At 43.3% G+C, this 21,908-nt stretch overlaps 1 protein-coding gene and 1 long non-coding RNA gene across 2 annotated transcripts in view; one reads left to right on the top strand and one right to left on the bottom strand.

The window, feature by feature from the left end:
* DHRSX (dehydrogenase/reductase X-linked) overlaps positions 1-21,908 on the top strand; it is a 320,578-nt gene that overhangs the window by 28,010 nt on the left and 270,660 nt on the right. The gene's annotated exons all lie outside the window — the stretch shown is intronic.
* The window catches only part of LOC146059902 (uncharacterized), a 53,615-nt gene continuing 51,277 nt past the window's right edge, over positions 19,571-21,908 (bottom strand). Inside the window, exon 3 of the long non-coding RNA XR_014470330.1 lies at positions 19,571-20,167. This is a non-coding gene — a long non-coding RNA (uncharacterized LOC146059902). The remainder of the gene's footprint in view (positions 20,168-21,908) is intronic.

Raw genomic sequence — 21,908 nt, 5'->3', positions numbered from 1 at the left:
AGTGGATCTTTCAGATCAGGTACTGAAGCCGTACAGTGCCCTGCGGAAAACAAAAATCTGGTACAAGAAGCTGGCCGTGTATATCATCCAGATGGCACTGTATAACGCTTACGTGCTATTCCGTTCTACCGGCCAGAGGGGGACATTTATGCACTTTCAAGAGGAAGTCATAAAGGGCCTAGTATTTGGGAACCAGCAGGCAGAGGGCCCCAGTACTTCTAGTACTGGCCCCCGTATTGTACCAGGGCAGCATTTTCCTGATGAAATCCCCTCCACTGGAAAAAAGGGCAGGACACAAAAAAGGTGCAAAGTTTGCTATAAAAAGGGAATAAGAAAGCAAACTATTTTCCAGTGTGACACTTGCCCCGACAAACCCGGCCTATGTATAAAGGAGTGTTTTAAAATATACCACACATCTATGGATTATTAGGTTCATAATTTCACCGTGCTTCGGGGGTCTTGCTAATGCGACATAGCACCCACCAAAATTCCACCAGAATCTGAGCTGCAAAATCCAAAAATCACTCCTTCCCTTCTGAGTCCTGCCATGCACCCAAATGGTATTTTTTGGTCACATGTGAGGCATTGCCGTACTCGGGAGAAATTGGGGCACAGATTTTGGGGTGCTTTTTCTCCTTCATACCTTCTGAAAATGAAAAATTTTGAGCCAGAACTGCATTTTTGTGTTAAAAAATGTAATTTTTCATTTTAACTGCCCAGTTGTATCAAAATTGGTGAAACCCCTGGGGGTTTGAAATGTACACTATACCCCTAGATGAATTCCCTGAGGGGTGTAGTTTGCAAAATGGGGTCACTTGTGGGGAGGTTCCACTGTATTGGTGCTTTGGGGGTCTTGCTAATGCGACATAGCACCCACCAACATTCCACCAGAATTTGTGCTGCAAAATCCAAATATCACTCCTTCCCTTCTGAGTCCTGCCACTTTTTGGTCACACATGAGGCATTGCCGTACTCGGGAGAAATTGGGGCACAGATTTTGGGGTGCTTTTTCTCCTTCATACCTTCTGAAAATGAAAAATTTTGAGCCAGAACTGCATTTTTGTGTAAAAAAATGTAATTTTTCATTTTCACTGCCCAGTTGTATCAAAATTGGTGAAACCCCTGGGGGTTTGAAATGTACACTATACCCCTAGATGAATTCCCTAAGGGGTGTATTTTGCAAAATGGGGTCACTTGTGGGGGGGTTCCACTGTATTGGTGCTTTGGGGGTCTTGCTAATGCGACATAGCACCCACCAACATTCCACCAGAATTTGTGCTGCAAAATCCAAATATCACTCCTTCCCTTCTGAGTCCTGCCACTTTTTGGTCACACATGAGGCATTGCCGTACTCGGGAGAAATTGGGGCACAGATTTTGGGGTGCTTTTTCTCCTTCATACCTTCTGAAAATGAAAAATTTTGAGCCAGAACTGCATTTTTGTGTAAAAAAATGTAATTTTTCATTTTCACTGCCCAGTTGTATCAAAATTGGTGAAACCCCTGGGGGTTTGAAATGTACACTATACCCCTAGATGAATTCCCTGAGGGGTGTAGTTTGCAAAATGGGGTCACTTGTGGGGGGGTTCCACTGTATTGGTGCTTTGGGGGTCTTGCTAATGCGACATAGCACCCACCAACATTCCACCACCAAAAATCACTCCTTCCCTTCTGAGTCCTGCCATGCACCCAACTGGTATTTTTTGGTCACATATGAGGCATTGCCATACTCGGGAGAAATTGGGGCACAGATTTTGGGGTGCTTTTTCTCCTTCATACCTTCTGAAAATGAAAAATTTTGAGCCAGAACTGCATTTTTGTGTAAAAAAATGTAATTTTTCATTTTTACTGCCCAGTTGTATCAAAATTGGTGAAACCCCTGGGGGTTTGAAATGTACACTATACCCCTAGATGAATTCCCTGAGGGGTGTAGTTTGCAAAATGGGGTCACTTGTGGGGGGGTTCCACTGTATTGGTGCTTGGGGGGTCTTGCTAATGCAACATAGCACCCACCAACATTCCACCAGAATCTGAGCTGCAAAATCCAAAAATCACTCCTTCCTTTCTGAGTCCTGCCATGCACCCAAATGGTATTTTTTGGTCACATGTGAGGCATTGCCGTACTCGGGAGAAATTGGGGCACAGATTTTGGGGTGCTTTGTCTCCTTCATTCCTTGTGAAAATGAAAAATTTTGAGCCAGAACTGCATTTTTGTGTAAAAAATGTAATTTTGCATTTGCACAGCCCAGTTGTATCAAAATTGGTGAAACCCCTGGGGGTTTGAAATGTACACTATACCCCTAGATGAATTCCCTGAGGGGTGTAGTTTGCAAAATGGGGTCACTTGTGGGGGGGTTCCACTGTATTGGTGCTTGGGGGGTCTTGATAATGCGACATAGCACCCACCAACATTCCACCAGAATCTGAGCTGCAAAATCCAAAAATCACTCCTTCCCTTCTGAGTCCTGCCATGCACCCAAATGGTATTTTTTGGTCACATGTGAGGCATTGCCGTACTCGGGAGAAATTGGGGCATAGATTTTGGGGTGCTTTTTCTCCTTCATACCTTATGAAAATGAAAAATTTTGAGCCAGAACTGCATTTTTGTGTAAAAAAATGTAATTTTTCATTTTCACTGCCCAGTTGTATAAAAATTGGTGAAACCCCTGGGGGTTTGAAATGTACACTATACCCCTAGATGAATTCCCTGAGGGGTGTAGTTTGCAAAATGGGGTCACTTGTGGGGGGGTTCCACTGTATTGGTGCTTTGGGGGTCTTGCTAATGCGACATAGCACCCACCAACATTCCACCACCAAAAATCACTCCTTCCCTTCTGAGTCCTGCCATGCACCCAACTGGTATTTTTTGGTCACATATGAGGCATTGCCGTACTCGGGAGAAATTGGGGCACAGATTTTGGGGTGCTTTTTCTCCTTCATACCTTATGAAAATGAAAAATTTTGAGCCAGAACTGCATTTTTGTGTAAAAAAATGTAATTTTTCATTTTCACTGCCCAGTTGTATCAAAATTGGTGAAACCCCTGGGGGTTTGAAATGTACACTATACCCCTAGATGAATTCCCTGAGGGGTGTAGTTTGCAAAATGGGGTCACTTGTGGGGGGGTTCCACTGTATTGGTGCTTGGGGGGTCTTGCTAATGCAACATAGCACCCACCAACATTCCACCAGAATCTGAGCTGCAAAATCCAAAAATCACTCCTTCCTTTCTGAGTCCTGCCATGCACCCAAATGGTATTTTTTGGTCACATGTGAGGCATTGCCGTACTCGGGAGAAATTGGGGCACAGATTTTGGGGTGCTTTGTCTCCTTCATTCCTTGTGAAAATGAAAAATTTTGAGCCAGAACTGCATTTTTGTGTAAAAAATGTAATTTTGCATTTGCACAGCCCAGTTGTATCAAAATTGGTGAAACCCCTGGGGGTTTGAAATGTACACTATACCCCTAGATGAATTCCCTGAGGGGTGTAGTTTGCAAAATGGGGTCACTTGTGGGGGTTTCCACTGTATTGGTGCTTGGGGGGTCTTGCTAATGCGACATAGCACCCACCAAAATTCCACCAGAATCTGAGCTGCAAAATCCAAAAATCACTCCTTCCCTTCTGAGTCCTGCCATGCACCCAAATGGTATTTTTTGGTCACATGTGAGGCATTGCCGTACTCGGGAGAAATTGGGGCACAGATTTTGGGGTGCTTTTTCTCCTTCATACCTTCTGAAAATGAAAAATTTTGAGCCAGAACTGCATTTTTGTGTAAAAAAATGTAATTTTTCATTATCACTGCCCAGTTGTATCAAAATTGGTGAAACCCCTGGGGGTTTGAAATGTACACTATACCCCTAGATGAATTCCCTGAGGGGTGTAGTTTGCAAAATGGGGTCACTTGTGGGGGGGTTCCACTGTATTGGTGCTTTGGGGGTCTTGCTAATGCGACATAGCACCCACCAACATTCCACCACCAAAAATCACTCCTTCCTTTCTGAGTCCTGCCATGCACCCAAATGGTATTTTTTGGTCACATATGAGGCATTGCCATACTCGGGAGAAATTGGGGCACAGATTTTGGGGTGCTTTTTCTCCTTCATACCTTATGAAAATGAAAAATTTTGAGCCAGAACTGCATTTTTGTGTAAAAAAATGTAATTTTTCATTTTCACTGCCCAGTTGTATCAAAATTGGTGAAACCCCTGGGGGTTTGAAATGTACACTATACCCCTAGATGAATTCCCTGAGGGGTGTAGTTTGCAAAATGGGGTCACTTGTGGGGGGGTTCCACTGTATTGGTGCTTGGGGGGTCTTGCTAATGCAACATAGCACCCACCAACATTCCACCAGAATCTGAGCTGCAAAATCCAAAAATCACTCCTTCCTTTCTGAGTCCTGCCATGCACCCAAATGGTATTTTTTGGTCACATGTGAGGCATTGCCGTACTCGGGAGAAATTGGGGCACAGATTTTGGGGTGCTTTTTCTCCTTCATACCTTCTGAAAATGAAAAATTTTGAGCCAGAACTGCATTTTTGTGTAAAAAATTTAATTTTTCATTTTCACTGCCCAGTTGTACCACAATTGGTGAAACCCCTGGGGGTTTGAAATGTACACTATACCCCTAGATGAATTCCCTGAGGGGTGTAGTTTGCAAAATGGGGTCACTTGTGGGGGGGTTCCTAAATTTTAGCATCTTATGGTGCCTAGAAACCTACATGGTGCCTAAAAAATAATCTCATAAAAAGGAGGCTCCAAAATCAAGTAGGTGCTCCTTCTATTATGAAGCCTGTGGTTTGGTCAACGTGCACACTAGGGCCACATATAGGATATTTATGAAAACAAAAGAATTGGGGGAATCAATTTTTAGTCACATTTCTCTAGTAAAATGTACTGTGTTCCTTAGAAAAATGTATTAAAATTGCAAATCTGCAAAAAAAATGAAATTTTGAAATTTCACCTACACTTTGTTTTAATTCCTGTGAAACACCTAAAGGGTTAACAAACTTCCAAAATGCTGTTTTGAATACTGTGAGGGGTGCAGTTTTTGAAATGGTATCATTTATGGGGGTGTCTCACATACAAGTCCCTCAAAGTCACATCAGAACTGAACTGGTCCCTAAAAAAATCAGTGTTTGAAATTTTCTTGAAAATTTGAGAATTTGCTATTCATATTGTAAGCCTCCTAGTGTCCAAAAAAATTAAAAGGAAGTTGAAATAATGATGGAAACATAAAGTAGACATATGGTCTATGTTAGTTATTAACTATTTTGAGTGGTATGATTATTTGTCTCACAAGCAGAAAATTTAACATTTTGCAAATTGCTAAATTTTCCATTTTTTTCCGACATTTTGGTATTTTTCACAAAAAAACACAGACTGTATCGACGAAAATTTACCACTAACTTGAAGTACAATGTGTCACGAAAAAACAATCTCAAAATAACTGGGATAAGTAAAAGCAAAAAAAAGTTATCCCCACTTAAGTGATACCTGTCAGATTTGAAAAAAAGGGCTCTGTCAGGAACGCAAAAACTGGCTCTGTCAGGAAGGGGTTAAACTGTGTGCATGTCGTCTGTGTTGACATTCAGGTAAAAAAAAACTGTGAAAAACCCCTTTTGAGTGTCGACCTAGACATTGTAGAACTAATGATCTGTCGAACTAATGACCTTTTGACCTATAACCCTGTCGACCTTTTCCCATGCGACCTAATGGTGTCGACCTAATGACTGTAGACCATCATGCTGTAGACCAGGCATGTCCAAAGTCAGGCCCGGGGGCCAAATGCGGCCCGTGCTGTCATTTCAAGCGGCCGGGCAGAGCATCAGATGTAGGAAGCACAGGACACTAAAGGTGGGGCCCCAGCGAGCAAGCCTTTACCTTGCTGTCTGCTGCAGTGAGGAGGTGCCGGCTGCCACAGTCAGATGTGTTTGGCGTCCTACCCCTGCTGCTGCAATCCTATATCACCCTACTCCACAATCACAGTGACAGCGGTGTTTGGTGGATACATAGTGAATGGGGGTCATACAGTGAATGGGAGTCATACAGTGAAGGAGGGTCAGGCTTGGGGACATACAATGAATGGAGGCACCGATGGACATTAAGAGAAGGGGGGCAGGCTGGGGGACAGAGTGAATGGGTGCAGAGTGGGGAATGTACAGTGAAGGAGGGGCATGCTGGGGACATACAGTGAATGGGGGCAGAGTGGGGGACCATTCTGATGTGATTAATGAGTCAAAGAATGTCAGGCTGAATGGTCGGCCCCCACACATTTACACTTCACCAAATCTGGCCCTCGTCACAAAAAGTTTGGACACCCCTGCTGTAGACCAAATGATCCCAACCCCCATAGTGAGAATTTTGTCTCATTCCATTTAGCATAATGTGTAAGAGGCAAGTATAGTATAAGGGGGTTACTATTGTGTTGCATGATTTGTATAAGGGGTATATGGTGTGGTAAACTTAGGTGACCACATAAAAGTGACCACATAAAAGGTGCTGAAATGTTGTCTACCAAGTTTTGACTTTCAGTATTTTTTTATGACTGGAATGCCGCCTCACCCCGCAAGTATCTTATGACATTGGCGTCCTGCGGGAGCATCTTTGGAGGGCACCCGGTAATATATGTCAGAATTGTTTGGAATGGAATGTTCATCATCTTTAACCATCCTTACAACTGTCACTAAATCTTTGGTGGCACTAAAACACATGTGCACATGACATGCAATCTGCCCTGTAAACCAGTTCATCCCAATTGCATAGGAGCAAGTTTGGTACCCCTTCCACTTTTTAGAAATGGTAACAAATACTGTATAGTATGCGTGCTTGTATGTGGCTTACAGAATTATATAAATAGTGTGCTCACTTGGTCTACAGAGTTCAGAGCCCACATTGACTTGGCAGTGTGACAACGGCTGGTTGGTCAGGCTCATACTCATGAGATTCAGCCATCTGCAGCATGCAGTTTTCACCTATGGCTCCCATCTCACAGTCCAGCAGCAAGTCCACCATCTTTTTTCTGCAGCACGGGGTGAGTGGTACCAGCTGTCCTGTCCTCTATGACATGTGTTAGCAAGGCTACCAGCATAGAGCTGATTAACTCTGCAGCAACAGCGGGAACGCTGAAGAACTCTGTTGGAAGACCAGTGTTTACTTTGTATCCTGCTTTCAACTAAACAAGTGCTGCTGTAAATGCAGGTGCCCCTCAGTTCATGGAGCCCGGAGGCAGGTGTCTCCATTGACTCTGAGAGTTACACCCCTCCTGTAAGCTTCAGTTAGCATATGGAAGGACTGTGTTTTGTTCAGTTCAATTAAAAAAGTAAAAATATTATATATATTTATCTACCTACCGATGAGCTAAGCATTTCTATGATGACAGGAAAAACACATCTTTGACCGCTGCATGACAGCAAACAATCTGGGGGGGGGGGGGATGAAACTTGCAAAACTATTTTGGGCTAATCCAAAACTGATATTTCCCTGCTCCCTTTTAACTCATGCAATATATATTTTTTTAAGTACAGTCTCGTTATTTATCAGCCACTCCTGATTTATGCAGTTGACGTGCATATAGTACATACATTTAGTTTTTCCATTAATAGATTAAATCAGAAATAAAGAAGTGTTATTTAAAAACACTGATGCCTATTTTATTGACGATTCCGTCAAAATCTTTATAATTAGTGCAGAGACCATTGCTCATTACACACTTCAGCAGATAAAAGTAAACTGACTGAAAAACATTCTAAACATTACATTTTCTACATCTCCGCTTGTAACCCAATTACTATGATCAATTGGCTTGAAGTCTATAATTTTTGATGCCGTGCTGCCCTCTCTTAATGAAATGGAAGCATTTATTTTCACACTTACAGTAAGTATAAAGTAAACCATTTCTACTTTTCATCACACACAGAGATATCATCAATCTCCTCTCAAGGGGTGTACACACGGTTCGACCCAGCTGCCGTTTATACCGATTGCTATCGATTGCTGCGGGGACCCGACAGGTTGCCGGCATTGGGCAGGAGAGAAGGAAGAGAGGGGGCATGCTGCATTGAGCAGCATGGAACTGCTTTTGATCTGGCAGATCGAAGCAGAAATAGACTTGCCTGCCAAGTCTATTTCTTTTTTAGATCATGTTGCTGAGGCGCCATGCATTGGGATTGAATCTGCATCAAATGCAGCTAACACTGTTCGATTCAGCGTAATTTTCAATTCGATGTGGACTATATAGTCCAAATCAAATCGAAAATGACAATCAAACCGTGTGTACCCAGCATTAGAGAGACATTTGGCTCTGGAAAAAATGGAAAGTGTTTTCATGTAGGTGGGGCAGAATCAACCCTAGGCAATGCTGACACAAAAGTAAATAGGGTTACACTAATTTTTTTTGTAACAACATTAGTAATATGTGAGGTCAAGGCAACAGGGTCTTAATACTATCATGAATTTTAAGGACCTAAAAACAATACAGGTAGCATCCAAGTTCCTGACATACAAAACAGACACCATCCAAGTTACCCCAATACAATAAGTATATCCTAGTGACTTGCCTTGTAATGAGTATTTTTGTTACTGTAATACATTTCCCTCTTATCATTAAACATCTCCTCAAACATCAATAACTCCTGCAAAATCATCATAACAGTACCATTCAACATAATTACAGACTTTATAATCATTAACTCCCTGATCCCCATTATTATTTAACTCTTACATCATTAATCAATTTAATTTACATTCATTAAGCCTTTAATTATCTCTATCAGTCTCATTAAAATAACGCTTTCTCCGTAATTAACAACATTATGAACATTAACCTCTTCACACATAGTAAAATCTTAACTAACCACCATAATATTACTATCTTTCCTCATGTATACGAGCTCCTACTTTCAGTGTTACTAACCTGTGACAGATCCATCTTTATTCTTGTTGGTGATGTTACCAGTGCTCCTGATGCACAGCAAAACCAAAATGATTATTGTGACCATTATTTATATTGTGATCCAAAGTTGCCATTTATGAAAATAAAGTAAAATAATCCACAATGGTGCCCTCTCTCCGCGATGTTGGTTGTTCACCTCAGAACAATAAGTGAATCCAGACAACACACAGATGGTCACAGAAGTTATGTGGAAGCACTCTTCTTGCAGCTACAGATGTATCCACATATATCTATTCTTCATACACTACAGGTCATGTTACACAGAATACATGTGTGATTCAGTAGCGTCTTTTCGTGCAACTTTTTCCACAAATGATTTTGTGGAAAAAGTTGGATGCAGATGCTACCGGGACTCCCAGCGTTCTTACATAATGGGGGTTATTCTGGTTGATTCGCAAGGCTGCAAATTCACAGCCTTGCTAGTCCACCAAACCCCACCTTGCGAATGGTGGCTGTCCACCACCCATTCTCAAGACAACTGTGCTGTGTGAAATTGCAGAGATCTGCCATCAGATAGCCGCCGCCCCGCCAGACTGAAATCCCGCCCCGTGCAGGTCTACGAATAACTTCTTAATGGATCCCTGAGCAGCAATACAATTCAGAACGTCCTCACCATCTAATGATTCTTTTCAGTCTGTGCAAGTGTGCATAACTGTGATCCTTTCGCAACTCTGTGACAGATAAAGGCTGATGGAGGCCGGAGCTGATGTCACACATCCTCCCAGAAAAAGACTGGGCACTTCTGCATTTTATCTGGCACTCCCAGAAAACTGCAGGTTACCACCCCCAAACAGCAGTTTCCTGTTAATCAAACTGCAGAGTGATTGTGAATAGATTTGTGGCTGTTGTTCTATGCTGTTTGGCGTTGCGCATGCATGCTTCAATCGATCAACTTGTGAAGTCGCACCGCGATCAGGTCTGAAGAACCCCCTTAGAAAAGACCCATGATTTGACCCGACTTCAGTATACATTTTATATTTATGGCTTAGCTATGCCAAGCTCACAGTGTCCCATAGGTTTCTGGTTTATATTTTGGGTTCTTCAAGAAACATTTTCTTACACTAAAGAAAAACTATAGCTGTTGGTTCATGTCCTGAAAATACAGCTTAAAAAGGAATATCCAAATATAACTGTTCAGGCTCCTGCAATTTTTGTGCTTCTAATGTAGTTAATCAGCATTTTACCTGTTGTTCTATTTGGCATATGTTCAGTTGTTCAGCTGCAAAGTAATAATGCTTTCAAAAATAGAAGAGTTAATAGTTTATTTTTATCAATTAACAAAATGCCAATGTCATTAATAACTATCTTAAGTGTAAAGAAGAACAAGATGTTCTGGAAGTAGTGATATGGCCCCAAGAGAGCCCTGATCTCAGCATCATCAAGTCTGCCTCGGATCAAAAAGTGATAAAACGGAGAGTGATCAACAATTAACCAATCAGCTGCTGCCTGACATTTTTCAAATACAGTCTGTGACATGGCAGGTAGGAGCTGATTGGCTGGCTGTTTATCACTCTCAATTTGGTCACTTTTGAAGCTTAATGCATCTCGCCCTAAGAGACAGAAGTATTTGAGCAAACCTACATCCACAAATGATTTGTAGTCAGTCCTCCAAGATCCTTCCTGCCTAGTTCTTTCCAAAACCTGTGTACAAGTGTAGCTAGAAGAACTGGTGCTGTTTTGAAGGCAAAGGATAGTCACACCAAATATTAATTTGATTTACATTTCTCTTCTGTTCATTCACTTTGCATTTTATTAATCAATAAATGTAAACTATAAACACTGCTATTTTGTAATATATTCTTACTTTGTTTAATTTTATGCACACCTGCCTAAAACTTTTGCAAAGTACTCTATATATAACAGCACATCAATATGAAAATATATAGTTAGCAATCTAAAATAGTATTCCATAATATATTTATGTGTGTTTCTCTCTGCCTATTGCCAGGTACTGCATGTGAGTGCATGTAGACTTTGGCCCTTATTCTGGTTGGTGCGGTCAGAGCCGCACACGGGGCTCCGACCGCACAAACCAAGGGCCGCCCACCCGACGGATCGCCACGGCCGTCCGTACACGGACGGCTGGCGATCCGCACAAAAATGGTGGAGGCTACGCCTCCACCATGGTGGGAGCTGCCCCCTGCCTTCGATGGTCGACGACCATCGAAGGCAGGCCCGCACGCCGCGGCAGCTCCCGCAAGCTCAGACCACACGGACAATCGTCCGTGTGGGAGCTTGAAAGGGGGCTGAAAGCTGACATCCGGCGACGTCAGCTTTCCGCCCCCATGTCATGGTAATGAGGGCGTCATGCCCTCATTACCATGCATACGCCCCGCGTTTGCATGGGAACGCCCATGAAACGCGGGGCGTACACATAGGGTAATGAGGGGCTGAAGCCCCTCACGCCCCTATACGCCCCCTTTGCGGCGGACGAAATCCGTCTGCGGCGAAGGGGGCTGCACATGCGCAGAATGACCTCTGCGCATGTGCAGAACAAAAACATCGGCGGTACGGCCGCACGCGGGCCGTACCGTCCGAATTAGAATAAGGCCCTTTGTTTGGAAATATCACCTTAACATTTTAAAAATGCAATCTGGTGAGGTTTAGGTTAATTATGCCCTTAGAACATACAGTAGGTCAGTAATGTTGTGACAGAGCTTTTAACACTGACCTGCCGTCCATTTTCTTCCTATAACCAATTATTACATCTATGAGTGTTGTAGAAAGATGCCATTATAATTGAGGGGAGGCACAAGCAGAAAGCCACAGGTATTATGGTCTGCAGCACAAACTAGCAGGATGCAGTCATAGGACCTTTGGAGCTAGCCTTATATTCTGACATTTTATAATGTTATTCATTAGGAAATCAGGATCTAAACAATATAATTACAAGATGTCTCATAGGGGGTTATTCTAGTCCATTCTTTCTGACAAAATCCTTCTTAGATGGGCAAAACCATGTGCACTGCAGGTGGGGCAGATGTAACTTGTGCAGAGAGAATTAGATTTGGGTGGGGTTTTTCTTCAAAGTGAGATCTATATTGAAGTGTAAAATCATGCAGTCAGTATTTTCCCTGCACAGAAACAAAATAACTCACCCAAATCTAATTCTCTCTGCACATGTTACATCTGCCCCCCCTGCAGTGCACATGGTTTTGTCCATCTAAGAAGGATTTTGTCAGAAAGAATGAACTAGACTAAACCCCATTGTTCTAGATATTTGTGGTTCTTCCTCAGTGAATATGACAACCGATATATAGGACATTTTCTTCAGGGAACCTCATTATAAAGAATGCACCATGTTTGGCCAAGCTCCTCTCTAGTAATGGGTCCCAAACAATCTGTTAATGTACCTGGTTGAGGTTAATGAAGGGCATATTCTACATTGGATGCATTCATACCACATGTAAATAAATAAATAAATGCTTCTGAGAGCTTTACACTTCTCATTGTTTGACTTTGTACTGGTGTAATGGAGAGTAAATATTTCTAAATTAGCTAATATAGGGGCAGATGTATTAAGCCTTAAAAAGAGATAAATGCAAGGGTGATAAAGAGTGATAAATGTCCAGCCAACCAGCCCCTAACTGTCATGGTATAGGTTGTGTTTGAAAAATGACAGCTAGGAGCTGATTTAGCTGGATGTTTATAATTCTTTATCACCCACGCGTTTATCTCTTTTTAAGGCCCCATAATTACTTAACATATGTAAAGTGCAGTTAAACAAACCATTAAACTAACAGTGAACCACATCCGAGACCATTAACTTTAATTTAAAAGTTTGCATTTCCTTTCATTCTTTTTACAAATATATTTCCTTTTATTTTTAAATCACTATTTATTAATAAATTGCTTTATTCCTATTAATGCATAGTATCATCTTTAAGAAAATAACATCTGTGATAAAAGCATTGATAAAGTGATACATGGGAGATTATGGGTGAGATTTAATAGGATGAGAGATTCAGAAAGTGTGAGATTTGGGAAGAAATCTCCAGTTTTTTTAAAGCGACAATCATTTACACTGCAAAATCAAACTGGTTTTGCAGTGTAAATGATTGCCGCTTTAAAAAAACTGGAGATTTCTTCCCAAATCTCTCACTTTCTGAATCTCTCATCCTATTTAATCTCACCCACTGTGTGTTTGTCTCAGGTTCTGGCCTATATATTTTAAACCCCAAGGAAATGTCTATTTTGCCAAAAAGACTTGATCAATTTGGACTTTTAATAAAACCCGGATAATGGGTTCTGGGGGTGTGGATGTAATAGAGAGAAGGGACGGCTCCTTCGAAGAGACCCATTTCTGGTCTTTGGACTTTAGTGGCTGTACCTGTAAGAGGCCAATAAATGCTGTGTTAGGACTTAGCTCAGGGTCCCACTACGTGGGGAACAGAAACCAAGGCAAGAAAAAAAGATGACTTTTTTTGGGACACTCTGATAAATGCACGCATCCCTATGTGGGGAACAGGCAAGCAGGCCTGTTATGGGAACTGTAATTTAAGTACTGTGCACATGCCTAGTTAGTTCCCAGACTGTTTTGTTTTATGTACTGCAAACAGGGCCGGCGCAACCACTAAGCAACTTTAGGCATCTGCCTGGCTGCCGGGCAATGGAGGGCGGCAGGAGGGAGCATGATGGAGGTTAGACCCCCACCCCCTGTGGAGCTACTCGGTGGCCGCCGCCACATCACCCCCCCTGGAGTGACCCGGCAGCCCTCGCCGCATAACCCAGAACACCCCCCCCCCCCCCGGAGCCACGCGTCGGCCCTCGCCACGTAACCCGGCACCCCCCCTGTGGAGCGACGCAGCAGCCCGTGACACATCACCCAGCACCCCCACCCTCCGTGGAGCTACGCAACGGCCTGCGCCGCATCACCCTCCCTGGAGCGGCACAGCGGCCTGCACCGCATCACACTTTCTCCCCTGTGGAGCTAGGGAGCGCCGGGGCCAGCCCTGACTGCACAATAAAACTAGTCATGGCCAGATTGAACAAAAACCCTGGACTGGTGCTGTGTTTTGCTGACTGCTGTGTGTTCTTTGAAGGAGTTCACACCCCTACCCTGACCTCCTCCACATCCTTCCTAAATTTGTTGAACTAAATGTGTATCTTTCTCCTTCTGTTTCTTTTAGAAGGTGACAAATCACCATCTCCTGGCCCCTCCCACATGCCCCACTCACATACAGGGGACTCATAATGGTAAATGGTCTAGGCCTGCACGGGGCGGGCGGCTGACGTCACATGACGCCAGCATCCGCCCCAAATTCGGACATTTCCGAGTGAAATAAAAGTCAGTCTAGACCAGTGGTAGCCAACCCTAGCCTACGAGAGCTACCAACAGTTCACATTTTCCAGACAACCTAGCTGCTGCACAGCTGCACTCATTAACCACTGACACATTTTAAAAGATACACAGATGGAGCTAATTAGCTCACTTGTGATTCTGTGAGGAGACCTGCAAAACATGCACTGTTGGTAGCTCTCGAGGACTAGGGTTGGCTACCCCAGGTCTAGACTGACTCTTCTTTGCGAACGGGTAAAAAATCATGCGATGGCCGCCAACAATTTGATGATTTTTTGCACGTACGGTCGTATGCCAATGGATGTGTATGCGTACACATTCATTGGTATGAAACCACCAGTATTCGCACAGAGGTTGTGGTGGTGGGGGTTTTCTGGCTCGCTAAGCAGTGAATCAACCTGAATCAGGCCCTAAATGCACTGTGAGGACACATTTTGTTCAGTTGTACCGGTATATTGTATTAACACTGGCAACAATAATTCCAAAGGGCCACAGTCACACAGTACAGTATATACAGCATAGCAGGCATATCCAAACTATGGCCCTCCAGCTGTTGTGAAACTACAATTCCCATAATGCCTTGCTACAGTTTTGCTATTAGGGAATGCTGAAACGATGGCAAGGCATGCTGGGATGTGTAGTTTCACAACAGCTGGAGGGCCACAGTTTGGAAATGCCTGCAGTATAGAAACCAATATCTGTTTTACAGGACCAGGAGCTTCGGCAAGGTTACCTCACAATGTCCAAGTGGCAGTGGGCCTTATTCAGATTTCATCGGTACTGCGCGCATTTGCACGCAGTACCGATGTTGTGCGTCTGCGCAGGCGTGTTTCTGCGCATGTACAGGCGCATGGTGCGTGCACCCACTGCGACCTTTCGGGTCGCCGGGTGCACGCACCCATGGCAGCGAGGGGGGGGGGGGCGGAGATGGGCGGGGAGTGCCAGGCTGCCCCATTACCATATGGGAACGCCCAGTGTTCCATGGGTGTTTCCATGAGAACTCTGGGCGTTCTCATGGTAATGAGGCAGTGACGCGGGTGTGTGGGCCGGGTTGCTGACATCACCGGATGTCAGCTGCCCGCCCATATCACGCCAGCGTGCACGCTAAACTAAGTAACTCAAAAGTCACTTATATAAGCGTGCACGCTAAACATCATTCGATGGTCACCGACCATCGAATGATGTGGGCGGACACCCCAGCAAAGCGAATGGATGTTTATGCAAAACATCCATTCGCTGCTGTGAGGGCGAAGCCGCACTTTGCTGGGGCGGGGGGGGGGGGGGGGGCGTGCGTTCGCCGGGCGGGGTTTGGTGGACTCGCAAGGCTGCGAATTCGCAGCCTTGCGAATCAACCTGAATAACCCCCAGTGTCACACACACAATCAAAGCAGGATGTTTATCAGGAGCATGCAATGACAATATACCATGAAATATCTAGTATAATTTTAGCAACGAAGCAAATGACATTCACAAGTCACCTTCACTTTCATATGTAAGCCAAGCTAATTTGATATTAGTAAATCATATTATAGTAATATTATATAATTATATGTTGCGATGTGCCCATGGCTGTTCTATTGATTGACACAACTTTTATTAATGAACAAACAAAGCTATTTTAAGGGAATAATGGGTCTATTTTTGAAGTGTAAACCCCAGTAAAAGGCTCTATTGCCACATTTTGTTCTTTAATAATATATAAGCACCAAATAATCAGATATTTCTTTGACTTTATTCATCGCAGTCTAACATCTTCCACGTACAGTAGTCCTCCATGGGTCAGTGACAGTGAGCAGTTTGTGGAATACCTTGCTTTTGAGCCAAGTAAACATTATTTCAAGATGGCATTAGCCATATTCAGAAATGGACCTATCACTTTAACCCTTTACTGGTGGACTAACACTGAGGAGATGGGTTTTTGCTATATCTTCCATAGGGGCGATTTGGACACCTAATTACCAGAGCAACTCTGCATTGCGCTAGTGTGGGAAGAGCTGCTGCAGTACTTCAGCAGCAGTAATACTTACTGATGGCGCATTTTCCCAGTGTGCATGCATAACCTAAGAGCAGCAATTAGCCCACTGTGGGTCAGCAATCTCCTTGGATCACTTTTCCCAAAGGCAGGTGCAGAGCGCTGGGAATCAGCACCTTCTGAATATGGATGGGGGAGCGAGGGGCCATGCTGTATTGAACAGCATGGCTCTCTTACTGATGTATTCCATCGCCCTGTATGTACAGAGGAAAGAGCTAATGACCCATGTGGGCATTCATTGTACACTAGTACACTAGAAAAAATGCTACAACATATCATTAACTATCATCATTTTCATGCACATTGTCTACTATATTGTCTATTGCAGGCATTCCCAACCACGGTCCTCAAGGCACACCAACAGTACAGGTTTTAGTGATATCCAGGCTTGAGCACAGGTGACTTAATTAGTACCTGGATATCACTAAATCCTGCACTGTTGGTGTGCCTTGAGGACCGTGGTTGGGAATGCCTGGTCTATTGTGTACGCACCTTTTTAATTGAAGTGGGAGACACTAAGCCAACATAGAGGAAACAAAAGAATAAAAACATCAAAATTATAATAAAAGTAAGAAGAAGTTGTAAAGATATTGCTTTAAATACAGTAAACCTCTATATATGAACTTCTTATATATGCTGTATATGTTGTTTGTTTTTTTATATTAAAAAGGCTATTTTGTTATCAGTTTTATGCAATGCAGACTTCGTGAACTGAAGTGAGATACAAACAGGGCTTAAAGTGGTCCTGGAGAGGTAGTGTAACTCCATTCCCCTAACAGTGCCATCCGTCCACCCACCCTCTAGATAGAGCCTAGACCAGTGCCAGGGAATTTGTGCCCTACCTCCCATAAAGGGTTTTATGGACCCTCAAGGGAGGGGTGTGGTCACACAATAATGCCTCTAAATAAGTTTACAAACCACAATAGCACACACAGTAGTGTCCCTTATACACATAATATCCACAGTTGTGCTTCATATAGACATTTGTCTCTGTCACTCCAGCAGCTCACTGTCCATGTCCCTCAGAAGCTCAGTGCATGTGTACCTCCAGCCACCTCTCACCCTGTCATCAGCATGCATAGAGCCTACTCCTCTTAGTGGCACTTCTTCACTTCAGTGGCAGTGATGGCATGACATCACATATGCTGTGCCAGAAGAAGTCGCTGGGAAAGGCTTTTCTGTTGGAATTACTGTGCAGGGCTGTGGTAGAGGTGGAACTCAATTCCCCCTACTATTAGAGGTGGTGGAACTCAGTTCCACCCCATTCCACCTGGCTACAAAAAATAATATTATAGAAACCTAAAGTTTACTAAAGCTGTTTCTTATATCTAATTGCAGCCTATGTGGGTAGAACCTCAGTCTTTAATAAAAACATTGTAGAATATAGGAATATAGGTAAGATGGGTGGTAAAATGTATTAGTCGGTATATATATTTTATTTTTTAACAATATGCCCAACCATTACTTGTGATTTTCAGTGACATTTGTAATCGGGTTCTGTCAACAAAAGGTGATCACTGGAATGAGTGATTGAAGGTTAGAAGCCTGGAGGGAGTCTGATGTGGTGTAGCACTGCGTTTCAGAGGTTACTTGCTGATGAAATCATAATTGCTGCATATACGATGAAGTGGGGAAAATAGGAAGTCTCACAGAGCAGAGATGGTTAAGCGTAGGAAACTATGTAACATGCCCATGCTATGTCTGCTGCTCTGACCCATCTGCCAGACCCCACCCCCTTCCTGCTCCACCCCTCCTTCTGCATATACTTACTAGGGTTGCTATATTTTTTCCCATTGCTTGTCGCAGTAGGAGTATGGCAGCGAGTGCTGTTCATTGTTCAAGCATGTTGCAAATGGAATAGACAATAGCAGATGCTTAATTTGCAGGATCAGGCTTGTGAGCAGGTCTTTCCTTTTTGAAAACTGGTTTTGCCAGTTTTATACTCAAGGCCTTTACACACTAGTGTGTATGATACTGAACAATGACAATATCATTAGCCATATATTGTTCATATTGTCCAGTGTGTACCCTTCATATTGTTAACGAAACACACTCCCGCAGGTCTAGGGTGGCCAATCCCAGGATCGGGATTGGCGGGATGACAGGATTTGGCCACAAAAACACTGGGATTTCAATTCCAGGAATGTAGTTTCCAATCCCAGGATTTAGGGATTATATTATGCGCAGTCTAATGCCGGGCAGCGTCTTAACACCCACTCAGTTGCTGCCCAGCTTCTCCTGTCCCTGGCTTCGCGGCTCTGTGCAGCATAACATGGTCAGAGGTCACGCTGCGCAGGCTGCAGAGCCACAAAGCCCTCCTGGCTCCCGTCTGCCCAGCTCCCAGCTGCACTGCCCACCTGGGTCCCACACTGCCCCCCTGGCTCCCGCACTGACAGCCTTCCTGGCTCCCGCACGCTCAGCTCTTGCATCCACCCGGCTGCAGGCTGCATCGGCATATGGTAAGTAAATATGCGGGGCATAATTTTTTATTAGGGAAGCTCATTTTTCAAACCCGAATCCTGGGATTGAAAAAATTCCCCGGGATTGTCTTCCTTGTCATTAATGATATATACTGCCATCTTAACATGCAGCTTCATTGTTGTGGAAGTGATAGCCCACCTATGATAAATCACACATTGACTGATCAGAGAATGCTTAAAAAGCTAATTATACATTAATTCATCATGAAATAAACTTACATAGAGACCCCATGCATGTGGGAGTGGGTTATTCTTTATGTCTTTTCAGTATCCATTGTGCTTCACCGTAACCGTAAACCTCTATTGCCACCTCTAAAGGATGCCTACACATGGTCGACCATCCTATAACGGTCTGATATAATGCTATGCCGCGCTTCCAGAAAGTGTCACGCAATCGGTTGGTCACTCTTACCTGAATTGATTACAATTTTAATCTCCGACCGATGAGCGGCCATGCGTTCTTTAAATGCCCACTCGGTCTTACCTATGCTGGTAAATAGTGTATCTTGTGTTGCACGTTAGTAAATGTCTAATAGTTAGTGGACGACAAGTATGAGGATGGTAGAATATTGATGCTGGAATTAAAAAGTGGCAAGTTACGCAAGTACAGCATACACACCCAAGTTTTTTGGTCTCACCAGGTACTGAAGAAGGTTCAATATATTTTTTGACTAATGTGTCACGCAAATTCTTACTGTGTTTGAAACACGGCATTAATGAAGTTGTTTGAAGCTTTAATTCTTTGTCCGATTGGACAATAGGCCATAGACATTTAGATTTTTTTTTGTGACTATCATTTTTATTCGGATACCTGGAATTACAATTGTATATGACATTATAGTATAGACAACAATTTTACATAACTTTTAGTATAGCATGTTTTACATTCGTAGTACTTAAAGTAAGGTCCATGAGCTGAGTAACTGCAGTATATCAATATGATGTATTCCAATCAAAGGATGAAGAAAGAATGCGAGCTTTGAGCAAACTCAAGTATCTTTGGAGGATAATGTTGATTGACCAGTATCCATGTATCTTTATGAAATAATGTAACGTATAATTATGAATAAACATAAGCTATATCGACCCTGAAAATTAAAGACAATTTGTAGTTCCTATAGCTTAAAGCGAAAAACGGTTATGGTGCAATATACTGTTGTGAAAAAAAAATAAAAATAAAATACAAGACTAAGGCACCCTCATGCACCCGAGATGTTCACTTTACTTTCATATCTGGATCTCCTCAATAACAAGCTTCAGTCATTTACAAGGATTATAATGTTTGAAAATACCAAAAGATCTCACATTAGTAATGTCTTTGCACATCTTTTCCATCACCTTTCTGGTCCAATATTCTTGATATGTCTTTGTAACTCATGTTATGTTCATCTGTATCCACAATGTGATCTTTAATAAATATTTATGGATATAAAAAAAAAAAAAGGTAATTGTTCATAACTATAACCTCATGCCACAAAGTTATCGATCAACATATATATTTGCGTATTGTATTGTATTGCTACTACCGGGTCAGAATTAATCCTCTTACATCTAAATAATTGTGAGTAAGGTAATCCATAGATACTTGACTATGATGACAACTTGAGTAATGCAATAAATTATTGCAATCTGTTGGTTTTGAAAAAAACACTTGTGGAAATGAGCCCACCACATAAAGGCCCTTATTCTGATCGGTGCGGCCGGATCCGAATATGCGGCCAGCACCGTGAGTCCTAAACCCCGCCTTCCATACGGATCGCCAACTCCATCCGTACGCGGTAAGAAGCTGTGCGAACGGACCGCACATGTATTTCTAATGAATACACCTCCTCCATCTCAGGGAACCTCCCCCATTATTCGATGGTCGCAGACCATCAAATGCAGGACCGAGTGGCCAGGCAGCTCCCGCAACCTCAGACCACACGGGCATTTCTCCATGCAAAAGCAGGGATCTGGGCGGGCAGCTGACATCCGGCAACGTCATTTGTCCGCCCCCTACACGTGCGTCACGGCCGCATTACCATATGTACGCCCAGCGTTTGCATGGGAACGCCCATGAAACGCGGGGTGTAAACATATGGTAATGAGCCCAAACAGCCCTTCACACCCCTCTCCACCCCCTGTTCGTAGTGTCCACATTTCATGCGGAATGTGGCCGTGCGTCCGGCTCGCACATGCGCAGAGACGCCTCTGCACATGCGCAGACACAAAACATCGGCGGCACGAACGCACGCGGATATTACCGCACCAACCAGAATAAGGGCCAAAGTGATAGACACATCTAAAAAATGAATCTGAGTCTTACTTGAGGAATATGAAAACTTTAATGTACTCAATCCAATATTATGAGGCTTAGTCAACGTGAGTAGAGTCTCAGGGTCCCCTTTCCCAAAACTTTGCAGATCTTCGATGTAGCGAGTGTAGAAATTTATCCTACTCGCAACATCAGCAACTGAAAAAAGGTATCATCCTCAACTGTAAACATGTGTTGGCGTATAAGGGGGCTACCGCCACCCCCATCACACAATCAACATTTTGTAAATATAATCTATCTTGATACAAAAAAATGTTGAAGTATTAATCACAATAGAACCTAGACAAGGTTCCCAAAAGAGATATTCACTTGATATGACACTGGCTTTGTGAACCTGTGATACACAGCACACTTCTCTCTGAGCTGCAGAGAAATCTGCATTTCTATGTTTGGGGAGTGACATCTGCTTATTAGTGAATATGTTTCTTGGGAACCTAGACTTCTTGTGAACTAGGTGATCATAAAATTACCTACTATAAAATTTTGTCTACCTGTTCTACTGCAGCATATTACTGCACGAAATAAAGGAATAGCAGTTTATATCTGCACTATCCATACATTCATTGCCCCTGATGAAGTCCTGAAGAATGAAAGGATTCAGTATTGAATCCCGGCGGTCGGGATCCCGGCGTTCAGAATCCCGACACCGGAATCCCGACAGCCGAAATGCCGACAAGGGGGGGACGTGGATCGCCCCCCCTTGCGGGCTCGCTGCGCTCGCCACACTAATTTATTCTCCTTCCAGGGGTGTCGTGGACACCCCAGGAGGGAGAAAGTGTCGGCATTTCGGCGGTCGGGATTCCGGCGTCGGGATTCTGAACGCCGGGATCCCGA

The sequence above is a fragment of the Crinia signifera genome, chromosome 2 (genome assembly GCF_055691185.1).
Source record: "Crinia signifera chromosome 2, ASM5569118v1, whole genome shotgun sequence".
NCBI lineage: Eukaryota > Metazoa > Chordata > Amphibia > Anura > Myobatrachidae > Crinia > Crinia signifera.
The sequence above is the reverse complement of the archived record's forward strand: the minus strand, read 5'-3'. Positions and strand labels throughout refer to the sequence as shown.